This window comes from Cryptotermes secundus, unplaced genomic scaffold (assembly GCF_002891405.2).
Source record: "Cryptotermes secundus unplaced genomic scaffold, Csec_1.0 scaffold94, whole genome shotgun sequence".
NCBI classification, from domain to species: Eukaryota; Metazoa; Arthropoda; class Insecta; order Blattodea; family Kalotermitidae; genus Cryptotermes; species Cryptotermes secundus.
This window is the reverse complement of record NW_019737391.1, coordinates 3,028,295-3,053,918: the sequence shown is the minus strand read 5'-3', so window position 1 is coordinate 3,053,918 and position 25,624 is coordinate 3,028,295.

Sequence of the window (25,624 nt, the reverse complement as noted above, 5' to 3'; positions counted from 1 at the left end):
ATATCTCTAAGATCCATTTTAATATTGTGCACCCACCTACGCCTTGGTCTTCCCAGTGGATTTTTTCCTTCTGGCTTTCCCATCGATATTCTATAAGCATTCCTTTTCTCTCCATTCGTGCTACATGTCCTGCCCACCTTATCCTCCGAGGCTTCTTCAGAATTTCCGTAACGAGTTCATTTCTTACCGTGAAGAGTTGTGAGCCCCACGCCCAACCCCCCAGCTGGAGGATCACCCTTTGTCGGCTGTCCGCGAATGCTTATTCAATATACTCGCAGCTTTCCTTCATACCTGGAGGCCGTCTCCTCCGTCCGCAATCTGAGGACGCGCCATGCCGTGGTGACAAGGGGCCCAACTAAGATGGGCATTATTTGTTAGCTATGAACGAAGTAAGACCGCCTCTGTGGTCTAGTGGTCAGAGTTCCTGGCTATAGATTCAGAAGTCCGGGTTCGATTCCCGACGCTACTAGATTTTCTGAGAAGTAGTGGGTCTGGCATGGGTCCACTCAGCCTTGTGACGATAATTGAGGAGCTATTTTAAGTAAATAGCGGTTCCGGTCTAGAAAACCGAAATTAACGGCCGTGGGGATTCTTTGCTCTGACCACGTGACACCCTCAATCCGCATAAGTTGGCATTAACTTCGCCGACAAGCGGCGGTTGCTCGGTAGGTATAGTTCGCTTGCGGACTGAGGGCCACGGAGTTTAGTTTTTAGTTTTATCTATGAAGTAAATACAGTGGTGGACGTACATATTAAAACTGATATATTCTAACTGATCTATTCCCCTCCTTTTAACACTTTAAAGCACAGTGGTTACCGTATGTACCACATGGAGCAACATTAAAACCCCTTTATTTTGCCCACGGTATACCTTTCACACGATTATCAGGCTAGACAGCGATTATTTTCTTAATCAGGATTAATCGAGAAATGAGATATAGCGTATTTCAATCATTTTACTTTGGCGTTACAGCCCCAATTTGGGCCTTGGCCTACCTCCATGAAATTCTCCATTTCACTTCGGTTTAATAGATCTTAGACATCCGGTAATGACGATTCCGAGCGAACAAAGACATTATACACCTTAGACCGCTCGGCTACCGTGACCGGCGTATTTAAATAGCGGTATAGAATTAATTTTAAACATTATTTAACTGGAAATCGTAACTAAAATATTTAAGTTCACATTTTCACTGTTTTCTACAGGCAATGTTGATAGAGAATCTTTCAAGATAGGGCTTACTTACGTCGTGCAGTCGGGTACTAGTCCTTGTACATTAACAATTGACGGTTCAATTCGAGAAGTGTTTGTCAAACATGAGGGCAGGATCTTTTTTTAATCTTCCTCTGACCTATGTAAACACTGTCACATATGAGGAATTAGCGTGACTAATAATAGCCGGTTCTGGATTGGACGATTGGGTTTATTGGCACTTCGATTGCAATTACAAGAAATTATAACAGCTCCTTGGACGGAGTATGAGCTCGTCGCAAGGCCGCTACTTACACACAGAACAAGCGGCCTCCGGGAGGGACTATAAGACGTGGGTCCCGTGTCGTGGATTTACGGCACGTAAAAGATCCTAATGTCTCTAGGAGACCTCTGAGCGAAATTAGGCAACAAGTTTCCCGCCCAAGTAGTTTCCAATGCCTCTGGTAGATGGGGGAAGTATTAGGTACCGAGGGCCGACCTCGTTGGCTGAACGGGGCTAATAGTACGCACCAGTACCGGTAGGGTATGGCGACTGGTAGAATATCAAAGGGGGGAGTACAATAGATCAACAACTGGTCGCGGTGCATGGGGAAACCCACCCCCTCCAATAATAATAAATACACAAAGAACAACACAAACACAGAATAGTATACAGACATCTATGCCTTGAGTGGGATTCGAACCAGCGATCCCAGTGTTTGAGTGGGCGAAGACGGTTCATGCCTTAGACCGCGCGTTCTCTGTGAACGGCTCATCTTTCCCGTTATCTTAGACAATAAACACGAATGGAAGTAAGCTTCTCGTGTTCTGTGTTTCCACGTACGTTTATGTTTATGTCAGAATGAAATAGAAAATTCTTGACGCTTACACAAAAATTACGCCCGCCACTGAACCTTGTTCTCAGTCAAGATAATTGGATTGGCTTCTGCATTGAATGAATCGCCATGGGAGACAAGAAGTATCGTGTTTGTGCGCATGTGCAGTCGTCCCTGTGGCATGCGATTTAAGATTTATACGAGGCTGTATTATGTTTTAATCCCAGTCGTCTACTGTTCCGGCTTTGTTGAGAAATCTATTGCTTCACTCGACACAGCTCAGGTGTTGAATAAACGAAAACAGGGGGGGGGGNAGAGGGGGGGGGGGTTGTAGAGGGGAGAGCGTGAGAATCATATATCTGAATCTTAGACCTGTTAATACCCTGTTTTGTTGTAGGAATTGAGGTTATCTGTTAGGCGGTTAGAAATGATTCTATCTTCTGGGATATAACGCAGTGCAGTTAGTTCAGAATCAACCGATGTTTCGGAGGGATATGTCGCCTCAATCTTCAGGGTTACAAGTCTTTATAGCCTAGAAGATACAACCTTTCATCTTGTATCGTTATTCAGTTTAACATTACAATGTGAAATACATACAAATATTCGAAATGTAAGCACGTGGAGAGCAGTGACTGCATGATTCAAGGGCTCTACTGTTACAATGAATTAACGGAATTGTAGTATACTGTGTTAGAATCCCGCAATGGACACGTGTGAATGTGCCTAGGTTGTTGTTTTTGTTGTTAATTAAAATGGCTGACAGTATCGAGACTGTATCTTTGACGACAGGAGGTAAGGTGTGTGTTATTTTTCTGTTTTATCCTGCGTAGTTATGCGTGTTGAGTTTAATAACAATTTAACTGAGTGTAAGCATCATCTTTCTAAGTTAAATTTACTGAAAACTTTTATTATATAATTATAAACTAAATTTAATCGAAATCATTTCATTCATCCTGCTTAGTAAGTTAATTTCGCTGCAAATGTTTAATGTAGATTCTAAACAAAATTTAATGGAACGGAAATGTTTCTATATGAGTTGCCTAGGAATCGAAGTCTCTGTCATAACATCAGAGACGTGTTTCAATAAGCCGTTACCTAGCAATTGATTTAACATGTCAAAATATGTTTCTACGTACACTTTTTCCCTATTATATACTCTCTACATTGGCCAGTGTGTACATATTGGAGTAATACTTCGGTGTTATATGCCAGTGTCTGTCATATAAAATTATGATAAAAAGTTAAATATTTTATTTTCTCAATCAATCTCTGTTCTTCTCAATGTTTTGTCCTGAGCAGATTTCGGGAAGCGAGGCGGACGGGAATGCTGACTTGCAGTTTCTTACTGTAACATCTCTCTCACAGAAGAAGAAGAATGAACGGAAAATAGGTTGCAGGAGTGTATGCAGTTTGTGACGTCACGGCCCTGCTGGTTCAGAGCCTTGACATTAATGCCACTGAAGAGAACGCATGCAGTACACGGATGAAACCTGTCTGGCCCAACCGAACAACCCAACAGACAGGGCTTGTAACTCGCTCGACCGTGGATGCGTGAATATTGTTATGATATGCAGCAAAATCTAATTTTATTACTTTTTGTTGAGTTGAATGCTGTATTAGTTTCTAGTGTTATTCTGTGTCCGTTGTATTCATAATACTAAACGAAACGTGGAGAGGAAGTCAATTGTGTAACGTGGAAGCCTGCAGAGTTCTGACAATACCACAAATCTAATTCGGATGGGATTTCACTTGAAATCCAGTACAGTGACCTGCCTATTCAGCGGAGTTACATAACGGGGTGGGACTAAGTTCCTAGTATTGCGGCCAATTCTGGCCTATTGTACCAGCCCCAGATGATAGGTGAGGGTGATTGTGGAGCAGTTGGTGGAATGAAGATTGGCAGGGGAAACCGAAATACTCGGAGAAAACCTGCCCCAGCGCCACTTTGTCCACCACAAATCCCACTTGACCAGACCAGGGATCGAACCCGGACCGCCGCGGTGGGAAGCCAGCAACTAACTGCTTGAGCTATGGCGCGGCGCCTCTAACACGACTATAACATATTTAGAACGTATTGTTGTGTATAGACCCGTTGCTAGGCAACTATATCGAAAAAAACAACGAGTACAGTAGTTTATATTCAATAGGAAAATAAAAAACGACCGTTTCTGAGCAACGGCTCGGTAAACATGTTCCCGCTGAAACGATATCCGAGTTATCGTTAGGCAACCGCCAGTAACAACAATAGAGGGACTTTTGGAGGCGGTGCTGTGTTTGCTCCGAAGCTATACAGCGAGGAGTGAGTGAGTTCAGTTGAGGGTTAGCAATTGAGTCGAACTCTGAAAGGGAGGCCGAGATGGAGCTACAGTTGAATTGACAGTTTACAAGAGTTCGGGTGTGTGCGGGATATTTACCGGACAGTAACGACGTGAGCGTGGGAAGCTGAAGAATCCCTACTGTTAGAAACCTTTGCTAGGGAACGGCCGTTAAAGACAGAGAGGACTGGAAAGAAAGGTTTAGCGGATGCTGTGGTGATGTATAAAGTGCAGAGGTTAGCGACAGCGCCGTAATTATTTGCAGTTAGGGAGTAGTTTGTAACATAAAGGCTGTCTTCTATCTTATACTTGCTTGCATCAAGCTTTATGAATACTGTTAGTTATAACGAGTAATTATAATTGCAAGTGTCATAAAATTAAAATGTGTTCCATTTATTTATACAAGGACGCCTCGAAGTTAGAATGATATGCCCGGCGTCAGACGGTGTTAAATCAGACTTCAGAATATTTCTAAGTTCTATGTTGTAGAAAATGATTTCAAGGAATGTAGGGTACATATCATTGGTATCGTAATGTTGTTCATCACGTTAGAACAAAATGATTGTTAAATCACAAATATCGTCTTGGTTAGCTAGTAGGCTACATCGAAGTGTTTTCGAACAGAAGTCATGTAATAATTATTGATTTCCTTTATGAACGTGGACAAAAAATTGAAATACCAATTTGAAATGAAAATAAATTACTCACCAAGGGAACTGTTAACGCATATTAAAAACCAGCGGAACGTGATCGGAATTGCGTTGCCTGTCTCCTATTGGCAAATGCACCAAAGGATGTCTGAACTAAGAACATATAAAATATGTAAAAAAACTGGATTTTTTCCAATGGCTCTTCCAGCCCATCCAGCGTCCAGGCCTCTTACTCAGTTCCGTAATCATTTTTCACAGACAGCAGGTCTCTTTGGGCGAGTGAACAGCCCCTCGCAAGGCCTCTATCTAAATACAGGGCAGCACAAATACAGAATAAACACATACATACCAAATATCTATGCCTTGAATGGTATTCGAACCTAAGATCTCAGCGTCCTAGCGAGAGACGGTTCATGCCTTAGTGCGGATACTGTAAGTAAGTAAAGCTATCCCTGTAACAGGCCATGAATGCCCATAGGGTTGTGAGACGTTGAGGCTCTCACATTATCTAGACAATCGGCTCAAAGATGGCGGTAAGTTTGTCAGCCTTACGCGCCGGCCGCGCTTTACTCCCCAGGAAAATTATTTATTTAATTTCTGGTATTCATTTCTGTTAGAGGGTGAGTGAACCCCAGGGCCATAGTGCGGCTGGAAGGATTAGGTCAATTGAAAAAAATCCAATGACCATATTTAGAAAAATAGCTGAAGAATTTCATAATGTAACGTGTGTAGCTAGGCAACGGCGAAATAAACATTTTCTCGCTTAAGGTCACCCTACAATGGGAAGAATGTTTATATTTCGTTGCTAGGTAACAGTCAGCGCGCAAATGGACTGGCGAGATAGTCATCAGGTGATATTTTCTATGTGGTCTGCGCTACGCAATAATAGAGGGGCTGCGTTCTCTGTGCGCGGTTCGTGCCGAGAGGATATGAGAGAATACGGGAATGGAAACTGACTTCACTTGAGTTCCGAAGTTCCAAGGGAACAGCAGTGGGGCCAGAAGAAGAAGAAGTATAAGACTTAGTGTGTGACGTCACATGTGCTATAGTTAGTAATCTTGAAAGTGTAAGAACTAACTGTAGTTACGACCAGTGAAGGTCCAATATACCGATTCACCAATCCAAACCCTCGTCTTAGTCACTGACACACGTGATAATATATTTCTGTTGGGCCTAAGCTGAGGCACTGCAGATGACTGCAGTCCGTAGGAGGAAACCCACTGTTGATACACTGAAATTCAATCAAATTAAATTGCTAATTATTTACTTGCAAACTTACCAGGAATCTTCCTGGGAATAAAGGGCGGCTGGCGCTTAAGTTCGACAACCTCACCGCCATCTGTGAGCCGAATGTCTACGAAATGTGGAAGCCTTGAAGTCTCACAAAATCCTACTGGCCTCCACGACCTGTTACAAAGATATATTTGCTTTTATTTACTTGCAAACTTAACTGTCCATTGGACAATTAGAAATAAGTATGGGTTACAGAAAGAGAACAAGGTGACAAAGATACAGACATACAATAATAGAGAGAAACAAGGCAATTTACATAACCGAAATGGCAATAGTTCCATTTACAGATGTCAGAGTAATCATTAAGAGGCAAAACAGGAAAATATATGCAATTATATAGAATACATTTAATATTTTAATAAATAAGAAGTAAAGAAATATTGTGACTATTATAAAATATAAACGAGAGAAAAGACTTCTTTAAATACATCAACGTTCCTATATATAACATTAGTACGCGATGCGTATCTAGCAGAAGGACAATTCTTGCGTCTGAAATACTGTATACGAAATCAAAGAATAACAGATTCCAAAACGAAAGAGTATAATTTAATGACGATGCTTATAATAATAATATTAATAATAAAAGTAATAGTAATAATTGATAATTTTAAACAATGTCTAGTCTACATTTGTCTAGATTGTGAATTGAATAGAAACTAACTTGTACGAACATGTATAAAAATGGGAAAATTAGAGTTACAGTTCCGTAATTGTATGTGAAAACCATGCAGCACTTGAAGATGACCCGTTTAATGTCGAAACATATATTGTGTTCAATATAAATAAATAAATAATAAAATATTGTTGCGTTGATGGTAAAAATTGTGTACTCTTAATGAGAATAAGAAATACGAGACAGCAGTTTCGTGGATTGAAGATTATGTCCATGATATGTATACAGTGGCCGTCTTGTAGTGCACTCAATTTCACCTGTTACTTCACGACATGTTTCGGCAACATAGTGCCATCATCAGGTGCCCTAATTACGCTAATCTATTGCATTGCTTGCCTTTATATGTCTTTATAAAAGTATTTAAAAAGTGCGTATTTGTCAACTATAATAAATTTACAAACACTAAATAAAACTTGTTAAGATTATTCATCTTATGTGTCTTTATTAAAACTTGCGTGTGGTTCTTCCACTATGGGAGTCGTTTTTCTTATATTCTGTGTAATCCGTGTCTTGTGATGTGTGTTCCCTTTTTAGCTGGCAAGCAATGCAATAGATTAGCGTAATTAGGGCACCTGATGATGGCACTATGTTGCCGAAACATGTCGTGAAGTAACAGGTGAAATTGAGTGCACTACAAGACGGCAACTGTATACATATCATGGATGAAAATCAGTGCAACAGGACGCTAAAATACAACATTATGGAGATGATGTCATTTAAGTTGTGGATCAATTTCTAGATATTTATGCTATCGGATATGCTAGAAACATAATTAACGATGAACAGTTAGGAATATGGACGAAGGACATCGTGACCAGTTTTTGAGCCAGCATCTTGAAGTCAGGATGGAGAAGATCATGGAAAGAATAAAAACGTAACCAGGTCAACATTCGAATAGTAATATTCAGAATTCAAAACAGAGACGATAAAACCTCCTCACAAAACTCTGATTCATACTGGCTTTTCCTGTTTCTAATTTAAACAGATGAAATCTACATGCACTGTTAGTTTTACTGCATCCAATTTGCATGTTTGTAACATTTGTGATTCTCCATTCGGAAGAGGGCAGTTCTGTAAATATTGTTCCTCTTTGGTAGGGTACATGTACCACGTAGCTAATTAGTAGGCAGCGATCCTTTCAATACAATGGTTTCATTACACCATCCAGCAAAGGCTCAAAATAGAAGTCGTATTGATGACGTAAATATTAAAACTTATATGGATATAAAATAATTACCAAGGATATCCAGCTAAATATACTTATGTTTATAAAACTGTAGCGTGTAGGACTGACTGTGAGATAAGCAAGTATATCAGATCCGTTTCTAGGCAACGACTCGGTAAACACGTTCCTGCAGAAACAGACACGAATGTAACAATGGTAAAGAAACAGAGGAACGATGTTTTCTGAAGAACATGTAATTTATTTTCCGTGATTTCAAGCATTCCCAATTTCCAGTTCTCTTTCCTGAATTGCTTCTGAGTGCCGATAAAATAGTAAAGCGGGTTTCACAGTGTAAGAAACAGGAGGCTAATAAGTGGAGTGGGACCTCAGTTACAGCAAGTTCACGATTTGTGATCAAGTTACTGTGCAAGGGTTTGAACTAATACTCTCTCGTGTAGCTACCCTTTCTCCGTCCCCCCAATTTCGAGCCAACCATACACTTCAACTTATGTTTTACGTTTTGTGTTATTTTGTAGCTTATAGCCTTCGGACACAAATGCATTTTTCTCCAGAGATATGATATGTTTGATTAAGAGTAGAAGATATAAGTTGACGAGTTAGAATCGAGAAAAGAGCGATCCTGATTGCCTTTTACTTTACAATTCTTTGTCTTAGAGTCACAACAAAGGGATCAGGCTGTTTGGGATTTTTAAATGATAATACACAGATTCAGTATTACTCGTGTACTTTTTCAGTGTTTTGGATCTCAACAATTCTGGATCGTCTGAGTCAACAATTCCAAATTCTCGTGTTGTAGAATCTGCCCGTACAAAGTTTGAATAGAAACGTATCTCTGAACTATGGAATCACCATCACTTACTTCTCATTAAACCACCCCTTAACTGTGAATTATCCCATTTCAAGAGCCATACTGCCCGTAGGTCACGGGTTTACTTCTCGATGAGGTCATTGGATTTTCCAACTGTCTTAATCCTTCCAGCCGCATTATGGCCTTGGGGTCGACTCAGCCTCTAACAGAAATGAGTATCAGGAATCTTTCTGTGGGTAAAAGGCGACCGGCGCGTAAGGCTGACAACTTCACCGCCATCTGTGAGCCGATTGTCTAGAAGATGTGGAAGCCTCGATGTCTCACAACCCTACGTGTTTCCACGGCCTGTTACAGTGATAGCTTTAATTTTTATTATTTGCCTGGTGGCTGTTAAGTTTGCACGTCAATAAACAACAATTTAATTATTATTATTATTTTGTCATATTTTATATTAAATATGGTTATTCCAGTCACTAAAATCGTTAGAGTACTACTAATTGTACTCATTACAAATCTATATATTATACTTTTCATTCTTCTTAATGATAAATTTGATTTGTGTTAATAGAATTATTATTATTATCATTATATAGGGATTGCGGTAGCGTAGTTGGTTGAGGTACTATGCTAGAAGCCGGAAGGTCGTGGATTCTATTCCCGATGAGGGCACTGGATTTTTCAATTCACCCAGTCCTTCCAGCCGCATTGTAGGCCTAGAGTCGACTCAGCCTTTAACAGAAATGAGTACCAGGAATCTTCCTGGGCTGTAAAGGGCGGCCGGAGCGTAAGGCTAACAACCTTACCGCAATCTGTGAGCCGACTGTCTAGAGAAAATGTGGAAACCTCGATGTCTCAAAACCCTATGGGCTTCACGGCCTGTTACAGGGATAACTTTCTCTCTTTAAATTATTATTATATGAACTACCTTATTTTGTATTTCTCTTGAGTTAGTGCAGTGCTGTGGAGTGGAACGAGTAGTTGGTGAGTGAGCGAGCGAGCTAGTTAGAGGATTAATACTTTTCAGTGCTTTTGAGCGGTTGCTGTTAGAAGCTGTTAGTTGAGGCACGGAGGTAGTCCGGAAAGCCATAATAAAGGAGACGCTCGCTGTTGAAAGCCGCTACTAGGCAACGGCTAGCGAACACAGAGCAGACTGAAAAGACTTAATGCGCGCTGTAGTGAAATGTAGTGTTTGAATTAGCGATAGCGTTGTAGTTACTTGTAGTTATCATTGGCAAGTGTTCAATAAATCCAATTACCAATCCAAAGTCACACGTGATATTATTATTTATTTACTCTCTTAGTCCCGAGACGGCAAATGGGCCTATTGCACGGGCTCCGGATGACAAGATGAGAGAATGAGGTATTGATGGATTGTAATTGGAAGGGAAAAGAACAGAAGAAGCCAGAGAAAAAAAAAGCTGTCCTAGAGCTACTCTGGCCACCAGAGATCTCAAGCCATTGCTGACGTCATAGTTTTACATGGTTTTCTCATGAAAAAATCTTATGTTCAAAAAACTGAAGTGGATTCAGAGAGGTGGAAGGTACTGTGTGGCAGGAATTTTTCCACACAGAGGTCACCAACAGTTCACCTCACACCACCTCAACATTTACAAACACACAAAAAAAGCAGAGTTTCTTCGTTAACGTAGGTGAACCTGAGAGCCTCTCGCTTCGCCTCACCAAGACACGAATTCCTCAAGGGTAACATTTGCACATCCGTAAAAAAACAGAACATTATCCATAGTGCTTGGAAATCGAAGTTACTCAAAATTACATTGCATCTCCGATGCATATGACATTTCGACATGTGGAAATTAATAAATATATATTTCAATTATGATTTTTTTAAAGTGCAGCAAATGTTTTTTTTTCAGCCTATTGCCACCTTTTCATTTACAAACATTCGATTAACGCTGGTAACTTGCAACGGCAAGACGTTTCAACTTGATGATATACTTAAGCATTGCATATCCCAAATAAGAATTAATTTAACTTCTATTTCTAACCGGTTTTGAATATTTTTTGAAATATTATGTATCATTTGTCAGTTACTTTTCATATTGGACGTCTCGTAGGTGCAAAGAAAGTATCCTGCATTCTAATTCAATGTTACCTCTTAAAGTAATTAAAAGCCGTTGATTTCAAATTACTTTCAACACTAATCACATGAAGTATTTCCAGGACATTGAAGATTAGGTATAAATACAAACATTTTGCCTGTGAAAATTGTTTTTCTGTAGAAAAGAACATAAATTACAAATGTCGGAACACAAAGTATTTAGGAAAACATTTTTACCTGAGGAAACTAAAGTAAGAAACTATGGACGGTATGTAATAAGAAACGTTGTGATTCGTGGTAGATACATAATCTTGAAGAATGCCGTCTTCTGGGATGTGGCGTCGTGTAGATATTGTGTAAACCGATGTTTCGGAGGAACATATCGCCTCCATCTTCAGGGTATAAAAATCCGAGAGGTTCCTCCGAATCGTCGTTCTACACAATATATACACAGCGACACATCCCAGAAGACGGCATTCTTCATAGTCTCCGCCGTGAAAACCTCAAATCTTACTTATCTAACCTCGTTGGGGCTGTGAAATTTAGGATGAGATGTACAAAAATGGGTAAATAAAATATGAGTTTTTTCCGGGGCGAATACATATACTGAGATCCTCTAAGTTGTGAAGTCGCTGGTTCTTATAGAAGTAACATATTTTTACCTTCATTTTCAGGGTCAGAGTGAGTACGGTTACATTGGGCAGCCCACACCAGACGAGTGGACTTTATAAACAAAAATTACATGGCGCTGGGGACCCAACAGAACATTGGGAGGGGCTAATAAAACTGTAAACAGGAAAGTATAAGAAAATATGAGAACCAGCGCCTTTAAGCGCCAATACGGACGCGTAATTTCCGAGAAATTAGCTTCCTTAATATCTCAAATTAAGCCATATGTTTTGAGAAAGTAAATATCTGATAAATAATTTGAAAATGTATACATACTCTTAAGAGGTGTGGTGGAAGTAACTGGGAAGTGCTGAAGGTACAAGATTTTCAAGGCGACGCGAAATTTTTCGTGGATTGCTACTCGTTACGACGAGACGCGGAGCTATAACCAAGTGTCAGAAGAGGAAGACATGGCTGTAAATAAGATGCCACAACCACAGCAGTACCTACATGAGCGCAGGGAATTAATTCCAACAGCATTCTTGTTTTTAATTACGTCACCTTGTAGAATGACATATCTGTACAACTTTCGTCACATTAATGTTCTGAGTTATGAAGAAGTGGCTTTATTCAGTGACAGGCAAGCTGTATTCATAACATGAAGAGATTTAATTACACAATGCACAACGTACGGTCATAAAGTTCGTGCAAGTTTGGTATAGAGAATGACTGCAAACTCAGTGTACTCACAAAGTACTCATTAACAGCAAGTGCGGGCGTCTTTTGTACACGCACTACTTATATGACATGAGTAGCTGATATGGTTTATTTCCTACACAGATATCCTAGTTTCGGATCCCACATAGGACTATCGTGTATCTTACAGCGTTATCACTCACTCAATCAAGGAGCTGAGCCTTTCTTGAGAAGCCGTCAATTTTGCGGCTACTCGAGAATTTTCCAGCATTTTATGAAACTCGAAGGTTTATTACCGTGTTCATAAGAGCCCTCAAGTGGTCCCTATACTGAGCCAGAGCAATCCAATCCATAACATCGAACCCTAACAAAGACACCACCACCGCCACCACCACCACCACCACCAACAACAACAATAACACTAACAGCTCAATTCTTTTTTTCCTTGGCACTACAGCCCCAGTGGGCCTAGGCCTACCTCCATGAACTTCTCCGTTCACTTCGGTTTTTCTAGATCTTACACATACGGTAGGACTCCTTGGACGGGTGATCAGCTCGTCGCAAGGCCTCTACCTGTACATAAACACAGAAAAACGCACTCACAAACTAAACATCCATGCCCTGAGTGGGAACAGCTCAAATTTAGGACTGGAAATTTTCTAGGACTTCGGTCAAGTACAATACCTAATCATTCTGAACTGAAGCGACTTTCGTAATTGTGCTTTATCAGCAACACAGTGCAAGAACATCGGTTTGTGTACAGAAGACAATATCTGTTTGTGACTGTTATGGTGATATTGAATGCATCCATCTGGCTACGATCTGCGGTTAGTTGGCTGCCAAGCAAGTGAGCCAGGCCTAATGTTATCTATCCAACCGTAAGGGCTACAATGCACTCTGGCCATAATTAACTAGTTCTAACACTAATGAGACACAGGGTGTCCAAACCGGACGATGACCTGAAGTGATCAAAATATTTCTTTGTTTCCAACTCTATATATATCTTTCACATTTTTAGTAATATACAAGCAAATAAATTAATTTACTGTATCTATGGCTCTACATCCTTTTGTTGGACCTTAGCCGCTTTTTCAGTTTCTTAATCCTATACACAGTCGCTAGGGCTCCTTGGACGGGGCATCAGCCCGTCGCAACCTTAACACAGAATAAACGTACACAGACATCCATGCCTTTTGTGCGATTCGAACCCACGATCCCAGCGTCCGAGCGAGTGAGCGAAGAATGTTCATGCCTTTGACCGCGTGGCCACTGTGATCGGCAATTATTTTAGACATTACTTGAAAATATATTTTGTATGAGATCTCATGGGAATTTGTTATCAGCCGTCTACTGTAATGTTCTTGAACCTTAAGATACATTTTATATTCTATACAGTGAATTCTTATCCTATGCGAATTCATTTATACACTTGAAAATAAATGCGATCAAACATTTGCCGACTGCGGAAACTTCGATTATGAGCGGTCTGTTAAACATTTGCAGCAAACCTTCTTCCAGCGCGGATTTTTCCAACGCGGATTCTATTATACACCTGAAAATAAACGCGAATAATTATATCAACTATGGAAAATTCGATCATATTAGGTGTGGTAAAGGTACTGTGGCAGAACGTGCTTGGGGACTCTCTCCTGTAAACCAAGTAACTTTAGGAAAAGGGTTAGGAAAGTGATAAATAAGGGGAAGTGAAGGTGCGGGGAAACCATCCAAAAATGCAGTGAAGTGAAGTGAGGCGAAATGCAGTGAAGTGAAGTGAGGCGAAATGAAGTGAGGTGGAGTAAAGTAAATTGTGGTGAGGATGTGAAGGGTACGCAAGTGTAGTGAAGTGGAGTGAAGGGAAGGCCATGGTGAAGTGTGGGCACATCACTTCATGACATAACGTACTTCATTACTGTTACTGCTTAATGTACAGTATTCTTATTTTTTTTATGTCAATTTATATAATTGTAGTTGTAATTGCATTTGTTATAGTTCTAATTGTATTCTCATTGTATTCATTGCGTGTATTGTGTCCTTTATTGTTTGTGTGCTAGGTGTTGTTTGAGTGTGTTGTGTTATTTTGCGTGATGTGCGTTATTTGTGTGTTGTATCTTATTGTAGTACCACTGCCATTGGGTAAAAACCAATTTGCAATTAAAATAAATAATAATAAAAAATAAGAAAAAACACGTAATGTAACTCCTGACGTTTTTCTAGTACTTTAAATGATTGCTAACATCCCGTTGATATTTTATTTTAAAGTCTAAATTTTCTCTGATATTTTACTTTAATGCTTAAATTTCAAATGGTTCTTTGTTATACCACTAGTTCGTTCATATTGGCACGTATCCTGGTAACGCGACAAGTAAGAATAAAGAGAGAAAAATGTTGTCATGAGTCCAGTGGGATTGAGAACGAACAATGACTGTCCTGACGAGGACCATCAGATACTTACCCGACCGATCGACCCGGTTCCGAGCCATTATTTGAACACTGATTCTCCCGAAATCAAAACACAGCGCTACTCACTTAACCGTCAAGAATGATGAATTGGTGTACAATATAATTAGGCGAATGAATGGAATGTGAATAAATAATTGGATAGAAGGATGACCATGAATAAACAAGTGGAATGAAGGAAGATGTGAAGCAAGCTCCATGTTTGATGGAAGCTTTGTTACACGATATATGGTATTAAAAACTTCCACCAAGACGTGAAACCATGTTACTTGGAAGAAAACAATGTACCAGTTGATTTGTTTACACCATACAAGCATTTGTTACGCGTTCATGGCATTATATATCTTCTTATTCTTCTTTCTAGTATCCGTCGCATCATTTACACTCCTCCATCTTCTCTTTACAATCAAAGGTACGAACAAACGAGCTAGTTAGAGGTCATAAACACAATACAGCATCTCTTGAAAAAAACATGAAAATGAGAGCTTGTCTTGTTTGCCTTGAAAATAAACTTGTTTATTCCCTCACAAAAGGCAAAGGAAACCGAATTTTCTTTGTCTCACTTTTGTTGACTGACGAGTTTTGTATCTTCAGTGTTTGCTAAGAAGAGGTTAAGTCAAATTCTGTCAAATTTTACTTATATCAACAGTATATATTCCAATATATATTTTATATTTCGAAAGGCATTAAAATCTTTGATCTAATCCTTATACAATTATAGTTACAAGACAATTAGATTGGCTCCAATACTAAGTAACTTCATCTCTTTGGATTTTATTCAGTTTTACGATTTCATAATAATTTTTGACTTAAGTCCTTCTTACCGAGCACCAAACTGATAACAAGTTACATTCATCACCGTATTTAAAGTGTGATGACAATATTGATGAGGCTAACTTTCAACATTGCACAAAGGTGTTTACTATGTTTCCTTCCAGGTTCAAAGACCGATTCGATACAATAATATAACGAACAAGACTACCCAAAGTTATATTGTTTTAAAGTCAGTTGAAAGTAAAATTAACCGAGAGTGTTTTGTTATTTCCCATCAAACCTGTCAAGACCTGTGCAAATCCACTGTTGGGGATAACAATGCTCAAAGTTCTCTTTGCAAGAATAAAATTTTCAAATGTTTATTGGCACAGTTTGTGCCATCTTAACATCTTAAATTTGGGAAAGTGGCAAGGGTTCAGAGACTTTCTCTTCCCCATTAAGTTCAGACCGACTGTAAAACCCACCCAGTCTCCTATACAACGTGTACAGGCGCCTTTTTCCAGGGGGTAAATTGGCAAGAGCGTGAAGCTGACCATTCACCTCTAACTAGTGCCCAGGTTAAGAATGGTGGAGCCATAACTACACCTCAACACACGTCTTAATAACGTGGTGTATAATTAATTAAGTTCAGGAATAAGTTTACTTCTTTTAATTTTTATGTGTAATATTGCTGTCTCAACTGCATAGATTGAATTGGACGATGTTGAGGAAGGATGAAACGTGAAGAGGAGAAACTGATCGTGGCCTACTTATGATACAGAAGATTCCTGGAGGGACTGTGGTAAGTCAAAGACTGAAACCGGAACAAGGGCTCTTTTTTATTTCCAATTGACTTAAACCATCCAACCGCAACTATGGCCTTGGGGGGGTCGACTCAGCCTCTAACACAAATAAGTGCCAGGTTTCTTTCTATGGAGAAAGGGCGGCCCGCGAGTAAGGCTCAAAACCTCACCGCCATCTGTGAGCCGGTTGTATAAAAATGTAGGAACGTCGACGTCCCACAACCTTATGGGCCTTCACGGCCTGTTACAAGGATAGCTTTACCTTTAACCTTATGGAAATAACTATCTCTTCAGAGAATCATACGAAATCTGTAAATACAATTTTGGTCATAAAAACAGAGTTTTCGTTAATGTTAGAGCAGGTGGTAGGCCTTGAATTCTTACTTACTTACTTACTTACTTACTTACTCATGGAGCTGAGCCCTTCTTGAGGAGCCGCCAATTCTCAAGAATTTCCCAGCCTTTTATGGAACCCGAAGGTTCATCACCGTGTTCACAAGAGCCCTCCACTGGTCCCTATCCTGAGCTAGATCTATCCAATCCATACCATCCCATCCTATCTCTCTAAGATCCATTCTAATATTGTCCACCCTCCTACGCCTTGGTCTTCCCTGTGGTCTCTTTCCTTCTGGCTTTCCCACCAATATCCTATACGCATTCCTCGTCTCCCCAATTCGTGCTACATGACCTGCCCACCTCATCCTCCCTGACTTGATCATTCTAATTATACTTGGAGAAGAGTACATGTTATGAAGCTCCTCATTATGCAGTTTTCTCCAAACTCCTATTGAATTCTTAGCTAAAACAAATTACATGATACTCCAGGACAATTCAAATCCATATCAATGGCATATTCTAACCGACTGTCTTCAATTATCATCGAATGAATGGCGGGAGAATACAGCTACTGGATTTTATTTTACCGAATTTTGATAGCTCTGAACTTCAGTTGAAAGCCATATTTAATTTCCGATATATAGAAAAGAACCAATCGAGAGAAACTAACCAGTCAACAGCTTGCCTTACAGAAAACCTGTCAATCTGATAGAAAATTAATGAATAGGCCAGCCGTGTCGACAGGAATTTCCGCTATTTGGAAGAAACATCAATTTCCGCTATAAATTTCCCATTTTTCCCGTTTGTATGGGTTGTTAATAATTGCCTTTCAGACTCAAGAATACGAATCGCCTGATGTTTGTTAACATGGACAAATAACTTGTTCATGGTGAGTGACCTCTGTTTTGAGGGGTTTGAAGTTTCGTGTTTTTGATGTGCGATATATGAACCCATTTCATCTGAGCACCATGCAATAAAATGTGACGGGAAATTTAGCTTTGTAACTATCGCTAGTTCTTGTATGTTAAATGAAATGAAGCTGGTATATTATTATATATTAATTCGTTGTTAAATAAATTATTTTAAGAAAGAGTTGGAATTACAATTTTAAATAAATAAATCGAAATTCAATTTAAATTATATTTTATTAATAACCTCTAATATAATAAAACTAATGCTTTTCTTTTAGAATATGTTGTTAGAATTTAATTCTATGAAACGATGAAAAAAAAAAGAGAAGAGTACAGGTTATGAAGCTCCTCATTATGCAGTTTTCTCCAACCTATGATAATATTAGTAAGAGTAAAAAGGTAAAGTTCTCCATGTGCTTTATTAGTTAAGCAATATGTCATGAAGACATGTGGGAGTCGAGGTATAGCTTCACCATTCTTGAACTCGGCACTAAATTCAGCTGAATGGTCAGTTTCACGTCCCAGCAGCTTTATCCCCGGAGAAGAGGCCCCCAGTGCTCACTGAGTAGGAGGCTGGGTGAACCCCAGAGCCTGTCTGGACGCTGCGAAGAGAAAAATCTTACCTTTGCCCGGGTTCGAACCCCGGCCGTTCAGTTCATACCCTTCGTTATACCAGCTAATAAATATTATTATTTTGGTAGACAAATACCTACAGAATTTTGTTGGAGAAACCTCTTGGTAGGTTGGTACATCTTTCCTTTTCCTTCTTGGAAAATATTTCTTTCAGACACCTGTCAAGTTCACGAAAATTTAAAACCGCGCTCTTTGTAAAACAAAAGAACCTATAGGGTTTGCTTCCCTGTTCATTTTCTCTCCCTGTTTTGCTACCTATGCCTGGTCTCGCACCAGTGCTTCGTGAGATTTCAACTACAACTTTATCAGTAATCTCACTTTTGCTCGCACAATTCAGTTCTCCCTCCTCCTTTCACTTCCTTCCTCGTCACTTATCTTCTCTTGATCTTCCTAATCACTTCCACACGGCTTCAAAAAGTATCACAGCTGTCAAGTCTTTAGAGCCGTATTCATATTTCAGGTTATTCTATTCTCTTTCTGTTCAAACTTTGTATTTTCACGTTACTCCTCTTCTATTAATTTTCTCTCAGTTTTTCTCAACCGTGTTGTAGATCTTTGAGTACACGCCTACTGTAGTCGAATTTCATTTCCTAAAAACATTAGCGATGCGTAAGTGATAAAAGGATTCTGTGATTTTACAAACACAAATATGTTTTTCTCTCGATATGTTATGCTTTTCCGGCCACTATCACAATGTAGAGTCTATAACGGTTTAATTTGTAGGGTTAGTCTTTAAGGTGCAACATCTTGTCGTGAAAAAAAGGTATATCTCATTTAAAAAAATCAATAAAAATTGGAATTGATTTTAACTAAATTTTAGAACAATGAACTAGGAAAAGCAATACAGTGTAGTGACTACTTCAAAATATCTACCTGGTTATTTTACAACGTCTAAATATGTTGTAGAAGTAACATTTATGCAGTGATAATGTAACACAACAGCAGTCTACGAGCGCGACAAGAAGTTGCACCTTCAAGACTGACCCTGCAAATTAAATCGGTTACCAAAGCAATATGATGCTGAAATAAAATATAATATAGATAGGTAGGTATCCCTGCAACAGGCCGTTGACGCCCATAGCGTTGTGAGATGCTGAAGCTCTCACATTTTCTAGACAATCGGCTCACAGATGGCGGTGAGGTTGTCAGCCTTACGTGCCGGCCGCCCTTTACCCCCAGGAATATTCCTGGTACTCATTTCTGTTAGAGTCTGAGTCGACCCCAGGGCCATAGTGCGGCTGGAAGTATTAGGTAAATTGAAAATAATCCACCACATCGGGATTCGATCCCGCGACCTTCCGAATTGTAGCATAGTACCTCAGCCAACTACGCTACCGCGTGCCCCATAATATAATACCTAAAATTTTAAAGGAGGAATAACACCCAAATTAACAGATCAAAATTTACTCACGTAGTTGTAGAAAGAACGGAACAAAGGATTCGAACAATCCAGAAATTCTACAGCAGTAGCTGCTCATCGCTGTAACACGGGCCGCCACTGAACGTACAGCGAGGATACAGAATATTGGCTTCTCTGTTCAGTGCACGGTAATGGAAATTATAGGTAAATAAAGATCGTACAATTCAATGACCTTTATCCATTATTCTCGTCTTCAACTGAGTTTTCACATCAAGCTGTTCAGTGCAAGGTTAACGCGTAAAGTAATGGTGTTTATCCGAGCTGCTTTTCTAAGGAAACAGCTCGAGACAGAGAAAAATGCAAGAAGATAGTGTTTGGTTTGAAAAATAGATGGCTCTGGACAGAGTTTCGAAAGCAAAATAGTGAAGGAGGAAAAAAGATTGTTGTTAAACTTCGGAGTAGAGAAAAGTTGTTTAAGCGCAACGCATGGTAATTTATGGACCAAAAGCGATATAATGTTTATTAAAACTTTGAAATTTCCGAAGCTTGAGCCAATATTCCCGATGGTTAATGTACTAGTTTTATACAGTATTATCTAGAATCTTGTCCTCCCATACCGTAAGTCCGTATTAATTCAGAATAAGGGCACCGAACCCAGGACTCGTATTGAAGTTTTCAGTTAAGTATATCATTTACATTTAGGATTAATTGGAAGTTAAGAAAATGTAACCGAGGAAAGAAACAAATATAATACAGAGATTTTGTCTGCGAGGGAGTGAACCTAACGATAGTATTAACATAACAGCCAATATTGAAAAAATGTATAAACAGAAAACAAAATAGAATTATATTCTAAAAGCTCTTTAAAGCTAGCATTTTTATGAATGTGAAGATATTTGACGAAAGAGAGACTACCGCTGGTACTTCTACCTACCAGTAGAGTTAGTACTACATGCAACAAACGCGTACTTCGATCTATCGGGGCAATGTGTTAGAATAATCTAACGTAGCATCATTAACGTTTTACTGTAACGAAATTTCATTTATCATTAGCGTCAGATGCATCAACTGTGAAATTTCTAAGGGAACAAAGGGAGTTACAATCGTGACTGGAATATCTATGTTAGCGTTAGATATATTAAAAACATGAAAGGGTCACGGACAACCGATTTCGTTTCGTTTTCGGCAAGAATTTAAATAGAAGAGAAGCTTTATTTCATATTGTATGCCGCTTCCACTAGGAATGCGCAGAAGATGAAACTCTCGTCAATATAACATTAGCACAGGAAGTCATATTGACGATGGCGCCCGCCAGGCCGCACCACCTGCCGCCGAACAGACTACGTTCTCAAAATTGCGAGCTGAGATTCTGAAAAGGGTTCCATATAACACAGAATTGTATAATAATTCTTCTGACTTTAAGATGATGGAATATAAACGTAATGAGATATAAGGAAATTACTGGGAATAAATTATAACTTTCTGATATATATTCATAAAATTAATCAAAATGGTTATACCACTCACTTATGGAGCCGTGTCCTTCTTGATAAACCGACAATTATGCAGCTACTCAAGAATTTCCCAGCATTATATGGAACCCGAAGTTCCATTACTGTGTTCACAAGAGCCCTCCACTGGTCCGTATTCTGAGCCAGATTAAACGAGTACATACCATCCCATCCTATATAATCTAAGATCCATTTTAATATTATCCACCCACCTACGTCTTGGTCTTCCTAGTGGTCTCTTTCCTTCTGGCTCTCTCACCAATATCCTATATGCATTCCGTTTCTCCCCAATTCGTGCTACATGCCCTGCCCATCTCACCATCCTTGACGTGATCATTATAATTATATTTGGAGAAGAGTACAAGTTATGAAGCTCCTCATTATGAAGTTTCCTCCAACCTCCCGTCACTTCATCTCTCTTCGGTCCAAATATTCTCCTCTTCTCAAACACCCTCAACCTATGTTCCTCCCTTAATGTCAGAGACCAAGTTTCACGCCCACACAGAACCACAGGCAAAATTATAGTTCTGTATATTCTAATTTTTATGTTTTTAGACAGCAGATGAGAAGACAAAAACTTCTGGACTGAATGCTAGGAAGCAGTACCCGAGCTCAGCATCCTGAATGTTTATATAAGTTTAAAAAGTACCATCCTCCATAAAACTGAGTTCAGAATCTGCTCTATCGATATAAATCGATGTACAGAAAATGCTAAAAACTTATGGTAAGAAGATCGAAGAGTTTCGATTCTTAAAGAGAAAGAGATAGGAGTTTACTCTATGATAGTTTTCATGATGAAGAAAGGATGTTGGGTTATTGGCATAAAATGCACGAAATTAACACAAGATTTGGAGGTTATATCTGTCCTCTTACAGTTCTTTTCTCACCAAAATCCCTGTACGTGGTTTAAACAAATTTATCACGGAATAGATGATTGCTTATTTGCTCAAAATGCATTAAATTAACAAGTAATTCTGATGTATCTCTTCTCTCACACATTTTGTCATCAAAACATCAAAAGCTTTAACAGTGACACACGGGAGGGTGTAAGGAAGTAGACCATGGTCCTGCCCAATGAAATGAGGCCTAAGGAATTGAAATACGGTTTTGTCCAATGAAACGTGGTTTAAGAAAATGGATCCCGTTCCGGACCAATGAGGCTGGGCATTAGGAACCACTGGGCTCTGGTCGGGTTCCATTTCCTTACCCCATCCCTTTAGTTCTGAGTGACTAAATTTTTTGTCTAATAACAAAATTAGTTTTTCAACCTACAGTTTTCAACCTCCAAGAAAAATGTTGTATATTCCTCCGAAACGTCGGTATTTACCTAGAAGACCATACGGTATTACAGTTCAGAGGGTCATAATTGGGGTATGAAGCTTTATAGTGGTTTAGCAATTGTAAATACGCCAATGGGACAACTGAAGCTCGGATAACTCGAAAATCCGTGGACTGTCCCGATGCATTTTGATATTTACTGGTTTAGTCAAATATGTAGCCGAATTTGCACTTTTAAATAGTGAATGAAATTAAAAAAGTGGTAAATTTTAGGTGGGTTGGTATCGAAATTATGGTACAGAGAAAGGAAACCGCAGTAATTTCATTGTATTAAATAAATGACTACCATATATGCAGAATATTTCATGTCGTTTATAATTAATTAATATCCCCCGTGTTGCAGAGGGCTATTGGATTGTTTCGCCCAAGAGGTGTGAATATTCAGGAAGAACGCAAAAATTGTGAAAGCTGGTACAAAATTAAATCAAATTATAGAAATAAATGCCAATACATTTACTGAATTTTCTGTACTTGTCGAACAATATATTGCAATGTATGCTGATCAGGAATTTGTGTTGCACGAAGTTAACCTGCGGGCATCAGACTTGTGACTTTGAATTACTTAGAAGTGGAGAAGTATTTTGCTTCACTGAATTAGTTATTAGCTGTAAATTCATTGATAGGCCTAAATAACAATTGCACAGCAACACAGGAGTGATGTTTTCTATGTGGTCCGTGCCAAGCTGTTATAACAGGGACGGTTTGGGGCAAATAGTTATTTGCAAGAGATCTCAACTGAAAGTCCGGCTGTGAAGAGAAGACTTTATGTGTGATATATGGAGTGTGTAATTCAGTGATGCCGTTACAGTTATTGTGTTAGAATCCGTTGCTAGGAAACGACTGACGAAGAAGCAGCAGACTGAAAAGGCTTAGCGTGTGTTGTATTGATTTGTAGAATCTGAAAATTAGCGATAGTGTTGTAGCCATTTGTAGTTATGACCTGTAAGTGGACAATAAATCCAAAATTCGATCCAGAACCCGGTCTAAAATCACAAATACCCGTGACAATATATTCAGAAATACAGCGATGATTTAGTAACGTCACTGAAATCGTACAGAATCAGAAGTTTATTTCTGATATGTTACATTATAGAAAGTAGCTTTTGGAGTGAAAACCTCGTCTTCTAGTCCCATTGAAAGAGCGCTGGATGTTGGCAACCATCAGGGGTTAGATACGTTGGGGATCATGGCAAGAAAACATCGTATCTGAAATGAAATTCTCCGCCTCCAGAACAATTTTGTAAGACCTGTAGCAATCTTGTGTACGTGAGGGGTGCTTTCTGAAGAAGTCTGCAGAACTGCACAACCACGCATGGCCTTGTCATCCTAATCAATTTCCTGAAGTGCAAAGTGATTCTGATACCGCGGTTAAACTAACCTATCTTTACTTGTGGGTCACGACATGGAAGCTATCTCAGTCAGCACAACAAAAATGCCACCCACAATGTGGCATGTCTGCTTTGTGTTCGCTAGAATGTTCATGGCATCTCGGTACTGGAGGAACACAATGTCAGAAGCGGTTAGGCAGAAAATGACTTACAAAACTACTCTATAGCTTGGATCTTGTAGGAAGATTTTTCGTTCCAGACATGGTGTAAGAATTAGGACTTTCTTTTCAGGTTATGTATTTATTCGGTGTTTTTTCCTTTGGAATTTTGTAACTTGCGTTTGAAACTGACCACTCAGCTTCACCAAATACAGAGGTTATGAATCCATGGAAACATGACTCCACTTTCTTTTGCATCTTCATGGCGTGATAATTAATTTTGTAAAGAGACAAATTTACCTCTAATTTTATTCATGTAATTTACAAAATAATTATGTTGACACTTCTATTACACGACCCCCTTGGCTGAAATTTTTCTTCTGCGCATTCAAGGTTACTTTTGGCCTTGCTCGAAGTTACGTGACACTTGCTTTAACAGCGAATATAGAAACTTGACGATGGTCGAAATTTGCTCTTAAGTTTGATCAATTTTGATAAAACTGCTAGTTCAGCCCACCAATTTGCATTTTTATACCTATTTTTTATTTTTTTTACAGGGCAACAAAAAAGAAACTTTAGAAAATGTCCGAAGTTAACGAATTAAAAGTTACATGTTTCCCCTCATTTAAATTCAGCGTCATAAATTGCCTGCCCCCTTCTGTAATCTTTAGGCTCAATGTAAACTTATGAAGGGTTTATAACTTACAAAACTGAGGGAACTGGCGTCTCGTGCATGCCAATATACAGATATGTGGCTCTATCCTCGATACTCCATGTTGCTATTGGTCTCCTCAAAGTTGTGGGCTTATCCTGAATGTCCTTTGCTGGATACTGACTAAAACACGTACGTGTACATGAAGTAGAAGTCGCGTTTTTGTGAAAGTCTGACTTCTTAAGTCAGTAACAACTTTCCGTTCATATAGTAACAATTCAGTGAATTTATTACTTAAGAATGATTCATGAAGACCAATATATACTTGGCTCTGACTGAAATAATGTTATTGAGTTAAAATAAACATAAAATGTGTAATACTCGTACAATGAAAATGGAAGATGTTATAGTCAAAGTTATTTTGTTATTAAAATTACAAGTAATTACTAGAATTCGGAAGAACACGAATGATGGGAAAACGCAAGAAATAAGAAATCACATACGTCAAAATGAAACACATTGTAATTAACATTTTTCCCCCACGAAACCTAAAAAAATCAGAGGTTCAATTTTATTTATGAGAATAATTACAATAAAATGTTATTTAATATACTGGTCACTAGTTCAGGAAATAAAGTAGAATTAGGCTATTTGGGAAGAGGGTGATGAGAAATTTTTGGGCCTGTCAGAAGGCTGGGGAAAATTACGTAATTTGGGACTTCAAATCTTTTTTCATCACAAAATATCAGTAGGATAATAAAATTAAGGAAGATGAGATGGGAGGAATTTATGACAGGATTTGACGAGAGAAAAAAATCATATAAAATTCTTGTTGGAAAATCTGAAAGGAAGAGGTAACTTGGAAGACTTCGATATAGATGGGAGGATAACATTATAATGGTTATTAGAGAACCAGGGTGTGATGATGTAGTCTAGCTTAATCAAGCTCAAAATGCAGTCTAGTAAAACTCTCTTACGAATAAATACGAAAATGAATCTTCGTGTTCCATAAATTGCAGGAAATTTCTTTATTATTTTGGCTTCTGTTAAGCTTCTGTTGAAGG